General features: G+C 44.0%; 1 pseudogene; it reads left to right on the forward strand.

The window, feature by feature from the left end:
* The first annotated feature begins 828 nt into the window (after positions 1-828).
* LOC123456899 lies at positions 829-924 on the forward strand (annotated as a pseudogene).
* Positions 925-10407: the final 9483 nt, after the last annotated feature.

The raw sequence follows: 10407 nt of genomic DNA on the forward strand, positions 1-10407 counted from the left end.
ACGCCTTTAATCCCAGCACTTGGGAGGCAGAGGTAGGAGGATCACCCTGAGACTACATAGTGAATTCCAGGTCAGCCTGGGCCAGAGTAAGACCCTACCTCGAAAACAAAAATGGCACTAGGGGACTAGAGATGTCTTAGCAATTAAGGCCTTTGCATGCAAAGCCTAAGGAACCAGGTTCGATTCTCCAGGTCCCACATAAACCAGATGCACAAGGTGGCAAATGCGCCTGGAGTTCGTTTGCAGTGGCTGGAAGCCCTGGCACGCCCATTCTCACTCTCTATCTCTCCCTCTCTCAGTCTCAAATAAAATAGGTAAATAAAATGTTTTTTAAAAGGCACTAGGAAAAACTAGATTTCCACATGTGGAAGTATAAAAGTAAATCCATAATTCTCACCCTGCCCCAAAATCAATTCAAAATGGATCATAGGGCTGGAGAGATGGCTTAGCGGTTAAGCGCTTGCCTGTGAACCCTAAGGACCCCAGTTTGAGGCTCGATTCCCCAGGACCCACGTTAGCCAGATGCACAAGGGGGCGCACGCGTCTGGAGTTCGTTTGCAGTGGCTGGAAGCCCTGACGTGCCCGTTCTCAATCTCACTCTATCTGCCTCTTTCTCTCTCTGTCACTCTCAAATAAATAAATAAAGATGAACAAAAAAAATTTTTTTTTAAATGGATCATAGACCTTAATTCAAGACCTTACGCTTTGGAACTATTAATGAAAAACATAGGTAAAGTAAACTATTTCAATATATATGTACAGGTGAGGCATTTCTGAAAAGGACTCCGGACTAATGGTATTAGTGTACATGAAATTAAAAGCTTTCTGGTGCTTGCTTTGGCAGCATATATACTAACATTGGAATGATTAACATGGCCCCTGCGCAAGGATGACATGCAAATTTGTGATGTGTTCCATATATATATATAAAAAAACAAACACCTTCTGCTCTGCCTTTAATCCCAATATTTGGGAGGCAGAGGCAGTATGATCTCTGTGAATTACGGGCCAGACTAAGACGATATAGTGAATTCCAGGTCAGCCTTGATATAAATAACAAAACAAATCTGGAATTTACAATCATATGTATATTTAAGTAACAGCTTGCTCTAAAACAATACATTAATGCCTTTTGGCAGCTGTTCACATGGTGAAGAAAAGAGGGCTCCTCTGGCCCATGGCTTCTGTTTATGATCTGGCCCAAAGAATCTGGATGCAGAAGACTGCAAGAAATGGCTCGGGGCCCAGATAGCAGATCATCCTTACAGCTCTTGGCCTACATAAAAATCTCCACTGCTCTAAGAATGACTATCTTCCAATATAAGACAGTATGTGAATTTTGCGGTTGTGTTTATGGACAGTTAACAAGGCCTGTGACCCTTCGGTCCCCCAACAGTGGTCAGTTTCTGGTTTTCGAGGGTGTGGGAGTCTCCAATTTTGGGACTTTCCCTTCAGAACTTACTGGACTTACATGGACTTGTTGAAATAACTGGAAGTTTTTGTGTTTTTTGTTTTTTTTTTTCCCCCAAGTAGGGTCTCACTCTAGCCCAGGCTGACCTGGAATTCAATACACTATGTAGTTTTAGAGTGGCCTCAAATTCACAGTGATCCTCCTACCTCTGCCTCCCAAGTGCTGGGATTGGCTGTTTTTGTATTTTTGTTTTGGTTTTGGTTTTGTCAAGGTAGAGTCTCACTCTAGCCCAGGCTGACCTGGAATGAACTATGGAGTCTCAGGGTGGCCTCGAACTCGCAGTGATCCTCCTACCTCTGCCTCCTGAGCGCAGAGATCAAAGGCGGGCGCCACCAAGCTCTGCTGGAGGGTTTTTGTTATTTCCTCAGTAACTGTTTGGCATGCCAGGGCCTCCAACCACTGCAAAGAAACTCCTGTCACATGAGCCACCTTGTGCATCTGGGTTTATGTGGGTCTTGGGGAATCAAACCTGGGTCCTTTGGGTTTGTAGACAAGTGACTTAACCGCGAAGTCATCTCTCCAGCCTTAGTTCTTGCTGTCTTAAAGGAAAGAAATCAGTGGAGAGATATAAACCATTTAAGCAGTTTATTTATCAAAGTGAAGAATGCTCTCTAAAGAGACTGTAGTTGGCTGACCTGAAGGGGAGCAGCAACACAGCAGGTTCTATATGGCAGGTTTTAACTTTTTAAAAATTAATTTATTAAGGCCGGGCGTGGTGGCGCACGTCTTTAATCCCAGCACTCGGGAGGCAGAGGTAGGAGGATCGCCGTGAGTTCGAGGCCACCCTGAGACTCCATAGTGAATTCTAGGTCAGCCTGGGCTAGAGTGAGACCCTACCTTGAAAAAGAAAAACAAACAAACAAACTAATTAATTTGTATGTGAGGGCAGGTTCTCTTGCCACTGTAAGTAGAATGCTAGATGTTTATGCCACTTTGGGGACCCAACTTGTACATGGGTGGCTGGGGAATTAAACCCTGGCAGGCAGGCTTTGCAGACAAGTGCCTTTAACTGATAAAGTATCTCCCCAGCCCCCTGGCCTTGTACATTTTAGTGAAGTTTTTATGAGGAAGGTGCTTTATTCTGGGATAAGATAACTCTTTGTTCCTCCTCTCCAATTACAGTGGACTGAATCTGTATTTTAAGGTGTTCCTTCCCATGATCTTTTAGATAGGCCCACGGCAGGGTCAAGACCACAATATATAGACACATTATTATTATTATTATTATTATTATTATTATATTTAGAGGTAGGGTTTCACTCTAGCCCAGGCTGGCCTCAAACTCACAGCGATCTTTTTACCTTTACCTTCTGAGTGCTGGGATTAAAAGCATGCACCACCATGCTTACACCTTATCATTATTATTTCTGTTTTTTGAGGCAGGGTCTCACTATAGCTCAGGCTGAGTTGGAATTCATTCATTATATAGACAGTCTCAGGATGGTCTTGAATTCACAGTGATCCTTCTACCTCTGTCTCCCAAGTTCGGGGATTAAAGGCAGGCACTACCATGCCTAGCTCTTGTTTGAGCTTTGTTGTTTGTTTTTATATTTTTGTTTATTTTTATTTATTTATTTGAGAGTGACAGAGAGAAAAAGAGGCAGAGAGAGAGAATGGGCGTGCCAGGGCTTCCAGCCACTGCAAATGAACTCCAGACATGTGTGTCCGTTTGTGCATCTGGCTAACGTGGGTCCTGGGGAATCGAGTCTCAAACCGGAGTCCTGAGTCTTCACAGGCAAGTGCTTAACCGCTAAGCCATCTCTCCATCCCTGTTTTTTTTTTTTTTTTTCGAGGTAGGGTCTCACTCTAGCCCAGGCTGACCTGGAATTCACTATGGAGTCTCAAGGTGGCCTCAAACTCAAAGTGATCCTCCTACCTCTGCCTCCCGAGTGCTGTGATTAAAGGCATGTGCCACCACGCCTGGCTTGAGCTTTCATTCTTTCTTTTTTTCTTTGGAATGAGATAAATTATTTATAAAACCTGTATCTGATTAATGATTTATATTCAGAATATACAAAGAATCCTTGCTACTCAATAATATATATAATTCAAACAACCCAATTAAAAAGAGACAAAAGATTTGGATAGACCCTTTTCCCCAAAAGTCCATATGAATGGCTAATAAGTACATAAAGAGATGCTCAACCTCATTAGTCAGTAGGGAAATGCAAATCATGACAAGATACTCTCCACACCTCTGAGAATAGCTCTACTCAGAAAGACAGAGAATACCTAATGTTGGCAAGGGTGTGGAGGAATGGGAATCCTCAAGTATTGACAATGGGAATCAACATTTTTATAAACAGTTTGGCAGTTTCTTAAAAATGATAAACATGGGGCTGGAGAGATGGCTTAGCGGTTAAGCGATTGCCTGCGAAGCCTAAGGACCCCAGTTCGAGGCTTGATTCCCCAGGACCCAAGTAAGCCAGATGCACAAGGGGCACATGAGTCTGGAGTTCGTTTGCAGTGGCTGGAGGGAGGCCCTGGCACGCCCAATCTCTGTCTCTCTCTCTCTACCTCCTTCTCTATCTGTCACTCTCAAATAAATAAATAAAAGTAAACAAACAAAAAAATTTTCAAAAAAACATGAAGCTGGGCTAATAGTAACAAAAATATTAGAAGCATTTTCCTGACCGAGTGGCACACATGCATAGAATAATTACCAATGGAAAATGTAGTGAAATCACCTTTTTAAAAAATATTTTGGTAATAAAAAAATTTTGAAGCCGGGCGTGGTGGCGCACGCCTTTAATCCCAGCACTCGGGAGGCAGAGGTAGGAGGATCGCCGAGAGTTCGAGGCCACCCTGAGACTACATAGTGAATTCCAGGTCAGCCTGAGCCAGAGTGAGACCCTACCTTGAAAAAAAAAGAAAAAGAAAAAAAAAATTTTTGAAAAAAAATATTTTGGGGCTGAAGAAATGGCTTAGTGGTTAAGGCACTTGCCTGCTAAACTAAAGGACCCAGGTTCAATTCCCCAGAACCCACATAAGCCAGTTGCACAAGGGGCACATGCATCAGGAGTTCATTTGCAGTGGCTGGAGTCCCTGGTACACCCATTCTCCATCTCTCTTTCTCTCAAATAAATAAAAATAAATAAAATGTATTAAAAATTATTTTGTTAGAGAGAAGCCAGGCGTGGTGGTGCATACCTTTAATCCCAGCACTTGGGAGGCAGAGGTAGGTGGATCACCGTGAGTTTGAGGCAACCCTGAGATTATATAGTGAATTCCAGGTCAGCCTGGGGTAGAGTGAGACCCTACCTGAAAAACAAAAGAAAACAAACAAACAAAAAAAAACCAAAACATGTGCCGGGCGTGGTGGCGCACGCCTTTAATCCCAGCATTCGGGAGGCAGAGGTAGGAAGAGCATTGTGAATTTGAGGCCACCCTGAGACTACATAATTAATTCCAGGTCAGCCTGAGCCAAAGTGAGACCCTACCTCGAAAAACAAAACAAAAAAAATATTTTGTTAGAGAGAGAGAGAGAATGGGCATGCCAGGGCTTCTAACCACTGCAATCAAACTCCAGATACATGTGCCATCTTGTGGGCATATGCAACTTTGTGTATATGCATCACTATGTGCATCTGGCTTACGTGGGTTCTGTGGAGTCAAACCTGGGTCCTTTGGCTTTGCAGGCAAACACTTTAGTTGCTAAGCCATCTCTCTAGCCCTAAATTTACCTTTTTAAAAATTTTTATTTATTTATTTGTTTATTTGACAGAGAAGGAGAGAGAGAAAGAGAGAGAGAGAGAGAATGAGTAGCCTCCAGCTACTGCAAACCGCTAAGCCATCCCTCCAGTCCCCAAATTTACCTTTTAATAATAAAGCTCTCATCCAAAGTGGAGAGTTGACATTATAACTGTTACTGGAGTTAGGATCAGTGACTAGACCCTGCCAGCTCCTAACAAGACAGGTTCAGCCACCCAGGTCCTCAATAAGCTAAAAAAATAAAAATAAAAATAAATAAACCAGGTAATGGTGACATGCAGAAAAGGGGATTTATTCAATGTGGTCACCCTGGAAAGAAGAATAAAGAGGTCTAGTGACCTCCACAAGTACTTCTTTGGGGTCCTAACATGGAGTTTAGGTTTAAATAGAAGGCAAGAGGTATGCATAACTAAGCAGACCTGGTTGAGACATTATATCAGCTCTAGTCTTTCCTGAAAGGTGGTTTAAACAAGGTGTCAGCATTATAGGAAATCATTCTTTTCTATTCTTTCTTTTGTCTTTCAGAGGCAGGGTTTCATTCTAGCCCAGAATGATCTGGAACTTACTCTGTAGCCCCAGACTGGCCTTGAACCAATCCTCCTACCTCAGCCTCTTGAGTGCTGGAAGTAAAGGCATGTGCACCACACCAAGCTCATATGAAGTGTTTTTCTGGGAGAGAATCATCACCTCTGGAGGGTACTGAGCTTCAAATTTCCTGGGGAAATTTCAAATTCTGGAGGTCTAGTGTTTTAGTAGTCTTATAGCCAAATGGAGGGTAACAAGTATCTATCTATTTATTTTTATTATTGTTATTATTATTATTATTTTGTTTTTTCAAGGTAGGGTCTCACTCTAGCCCAGGCTGACCTGGAATTCACTATGTAGTCTCAGGGTGGCCTGAGACTCACGGTGATCCTCCTACCTCTACCTCCCGAGTGCTGGGATTACAGGTGTGCACCACCACTCCCAGAATAAGTATCTATTTAGAATATCTTCATTCTTGGGCTGAAGGGATGGCTTAGCAGTTAAGGAGGTTGTCTGCAAAGCCAAAAGACACAGGTTCAATTCCCCAGGACCCACATAAGCCAGATGCACAAGGTGGCACATGTGTCTGGAGTTTGTTTGCAGTGGCTGGAGCCTTGGCGCACCCATTCTCTCTCTCTCCCTGTCTTTCTTTCTCTTTCTCTCTGTCAAATAAATAAATAAAATAATATCTTCATTCTTGGGGCCAGAGAGATGGCTCAGCAGTTAAGGCACTTCTCTTCAAAGCTGAAGGACCAGGGTTTGATTCCTTAGTACCCATGTAAAACCAGATGCACAAGATGGCACATGTGTCTGAAGTATGTTTACAGTGGCTAGAGGCCCTGGTATGCCCATTCTCTCTCTCAAAATAAACTAATACCTTAAAAATATTTTTTGGGGGTGCTGGAGAAGATGGCTTAGCTGTTAAGGCATTTGCTTGCAAATCCAAAGGACCCTGGTTCGATTCCCCAGGACCCACATAAGCCAGATTCACGAGGAGGCACATGCATATGGAGTTCGTTTACAATGGCTGGAGGCACCGGCGTGCCCATTCTCTCTCTCTCTCTCAAATCAATAAATAAAATATATTTAAAATATATTTTTTTAAGTGGTAACTGCTACCTAAACATGAATTTTCACAAAATTATGCTTGTGATTAATTCAGACAGTGTCTTTTTTTAAAAATATTTTTATTTATTTTTTATTTGAGAGTGACAGACAGAGAAAGAGGCAGAGAGAGAGAGGGAGAGAGAATGAGCGCACCAGGGCCTTCAGCCACTGCAAACGAATTCCAGACGCGTGCGCCCCCTTGTGCATCTGGCTAACGTGGGACCTGGGGAACCGAGACTCGAACTGGGGTCCTTAGGCTTCACAGGCAAGCGCTTAACCGCTAAGCCATCTCTCCAGCCCCAGACAGTGTCTTTGCCTAGAAAAGCTGGCCTGAAGGAGGAAAAGAAATGTAGCACATTAGTATGTCTTCAATTAAGTACATGTTTGCTAGCTTTTGTTTTGTTTTGTTTTTGCTAGCTCGTTTTGAACAAGTTGATTAGGGTTTCCAGAGCTTTAGGAGTCCCTCTTCACGGTAGGTAGCAATCAGGTTCTGATGAGGGTGATGTGCAATACCAATCATATCTTTCTTGTGAACAGTCAAAGTTCTCTCCAGCTTGCTGGTGACTGTGCTATAACAGTAGACCATGAAGTCCTCCCCCACACAATAGACCCATTCGCCACGGGGAGAGAGGCCACAGCAAACAAAGTCAGTACCTTCTGTCTTACCTGAACTGAAGCTTCTGACAATCTGTCCCTGCATGTTTGTGATGACCACTGTATTTGACCTATTGCACACCACAAAAACCTTGTTAGAATCTGTTCCTTCTTGCCAGGATGGTTACATAACAAAATGCATCACCCAAGAAGAAGCATGACAAGGGAGCATACAGGCGGAACTTGAACTCTTCATGTGTCTACAGGTGATGGCACCAAGGTACCCACTTCTCCCTGATGTGCTCTCTTCCTGGCACTGGATCACAAGAATTGCTCCTGTGAACTGTGCCTGTCTGATTTCTTCTGAAAGCAAAGAACCTTTGCAAAGAACCTTGAGGTCTGGGTTGAATTTGTTCCCAAAGCTAAAGGAGGTTTGTTTAGATATCTTTAGTAAAAGGTGAAAGATTTATATGATCTGAAGAGAAGCCAGAGTATTTTGTTTGAATATCTAATCGAAAGAACTGGAAAAATGGTTTAGTGGTTAAGGCACTTGCCTGCAAAGCCAAAGGACACAGGTTCAATTCTCCAGAACCCAGGCAAGCCAGATGCACAAGGTGGCACATGCATCTGCAGTTTGTCGGCAGTGGCGAAAGGCCCTGGCATTCTCATTCTCTCTCTCAATAAAATAAAAATAAATAAAAATTTAAAAAGAGAACTTTTGTCAGGTGTGGTGGCGCATGCTTTTAAATCCCAGCACTCAGAGGCAGAGGTAGGAGGACCACCCTGAGTTAGAGGCCACCCTGAGACTACATAGTGAATTCCAGGTTAGCCTGAGCTACAGTGAAACCCTACCTCCAAAAACCAATAAATAAATGACTTTCATAGCATAGTGGTTCACATCTATAATCCCTCTGGAGACAGCAGAGATAGGAGGATCACAAGGTCTTAAAAAAGAAGGCTCCTGGACGATACCACTGAAGAATTGGGGGGAGGAAGAAATCAAGGTGATCAAGTATCCTCGAAGATAAGAATGACAGTTGAGGGCTGGAGAGATGGCTTAGTGGTTAGGCACTTGCCTATGAAGCCCAGGGGCCCCGGTTCGAGGCTCGATTCCCCAGGACCCACATTAGCCAGATGCACAAGGGGGCACACGCACCTGTTCGTTTGCAGTGGCTGGAGGCCCTGGCGCGTCCAGTCTCTGTGTGTGTCTTTCCCTCTTTCTCTCTCTGTCACTTTCAAATAAATAAATAATTTTTTTTAAAAAAATAAATAAAAGAGTTAAAAAAAGAATGACAGTTGAAGCAGGGGGTGGTGGTGCACGCCTTTAATCCTAGCACTTGGAAGGCCGAGGTAGGAGGGTCACTGCGAGTTCGAGGCCACTCTGAGACTACATATAAATTCCAGGTCATCCTGGGCTAGAGTGAGACCCTATCTCGAACCCTCCCCCCAAAAAAGAAAAGGCTAAGCATATGTGCAGAGGCTTGCTGTGGCTTTTTCTTCTCTTCTCTTCTCTTCTCTTCTCTTCTCTTCTCTTCTCTTCTCTTCTCTTCTCTTCTCTTCTCTTCTCTTCTCTTTTCTCTCTCTCTCTTTCTTTCTTTCTTTTTCAGAGGTAGGATCTTACTTTCGCCCAGGCTGATTTGGAACTCGTTCTGTAGCTCCAGGCTGGCCTCAAACTCACAGTGATTCTCCTACCTCTGCCTCCTGAGTACTGGGATTAAAGGGCCTAAAGATCCAGGTTCAAGGTTGATTCCCCTGTATCCAGGTAAGCCAAACTCACGAGGTGGTGCATGTGTGGGGAGTTCATTTGCAGTGGCTGGAGGTTCTGGGGCGTCCATTCTCTATCTGCCTCTTAGTGTCTCTTTCTCAAATAAATAATATTTTTAAAAAGGTGTGAGCCACTACGCCCTGCAGGAGGTTCATTTTCTTTTCTTTTTCTTTTTTTTTCTTCAAGGTAGGGTCTCTATCTAGTCCAGGCTGACCTGGAATTCACTCTGTAGTCTCAGGGTGGCCTGGAATTTAGGACAACCTTCCTACCTCTGCCTCCTGAGTGCTAAGATTAAAGATGTGTGCCACCACGACCAGCCCTGGAGGTTCGTTTTCATCAAAAGTATCATTATAACATTGTGTGGACATTTTTCTATTGGCAATGTGCTGAAAAAGTATTTGTTCACATCTGAGTCCATTGTTAACTGTCACTTAAAAAACATTTTTTTAAATTTTTTTTCGAGAGAGGGTCTCACTCCAGCCCAGGTTGATCTGGAATTCATATGTAGTCTCAGGGTGGCTTCGAACACACGGCAATCCTCCTATCTCTGCCTCCCCAGTGCTAGGATTAAAGGCGTAGGCCATTATGCCCTGCTTCATCTGTCATTCTTATCTAGAGGATACTTGATCACCTTGATTCCTTCCCCTCTGTTCTTCAATGGTATCGTCCAGGAAGACCTGAGTGAATTAACCTGATTTGTCCCCCTTCTTCCGAATGGAACCTCCAAGGAGGGGATCGTACCACCTTGACTCCTTTCCCCTCTCGTTCAATTGTTGCCCTTAGAGGTCCGGATACACTTCCGAGACAGGGTAATATTTTGGCTTCGCTAAACTTTGCACATGCACCGACCTTAAAGAATTCAGTCCCAAAGCGCAGCATCTTGCGGTGACTTGCCTTTGGAAGGTTTCGGCCCCTGAACACCCCCTCGCCCCTTCGCCTTGTGTGGACTGCGCGCTGTACGGAATAGGCGCTAAGATGGCGGCCCTCATGGAGAAACAGCTTGGCGCGGCCATGCTGCCTTCCTGACAACGCCACTCTCGTGGTCAGTCTTTGCCGACCCCTAACAGCTCCTTGTTCAGTGTGAGTAGTCTGCAATTCCCCCAAATCAAAAACCCCCGAAGGTAGTGTCAGGCGAAAGGATAGGAAATGCAAAGAGCCCATCATCCTAGGGGGCCGTTCAAGTCTTTTGATCGCGAGGCGCTAAATCTACTGCACGAGGGATTACGGCTTGACA

The sequence above is a fragment of the Jaculus jaculus genome, chromosome X, assembly GCF_020740685.1.
Source record: "Jaculus jaculus isolate mJacJac1 chromosome X, mJacJac1.mat.Y.cur, whole genome shotgun sequence".
In the NCBI taxonomy this organism is placed as follows: domain Eukaryota; kingdom Metazoa; phylum Chordata; class Mammalia; order Rodentia; family Dipodidae; genus Jaculus; species Jaculus jaculus.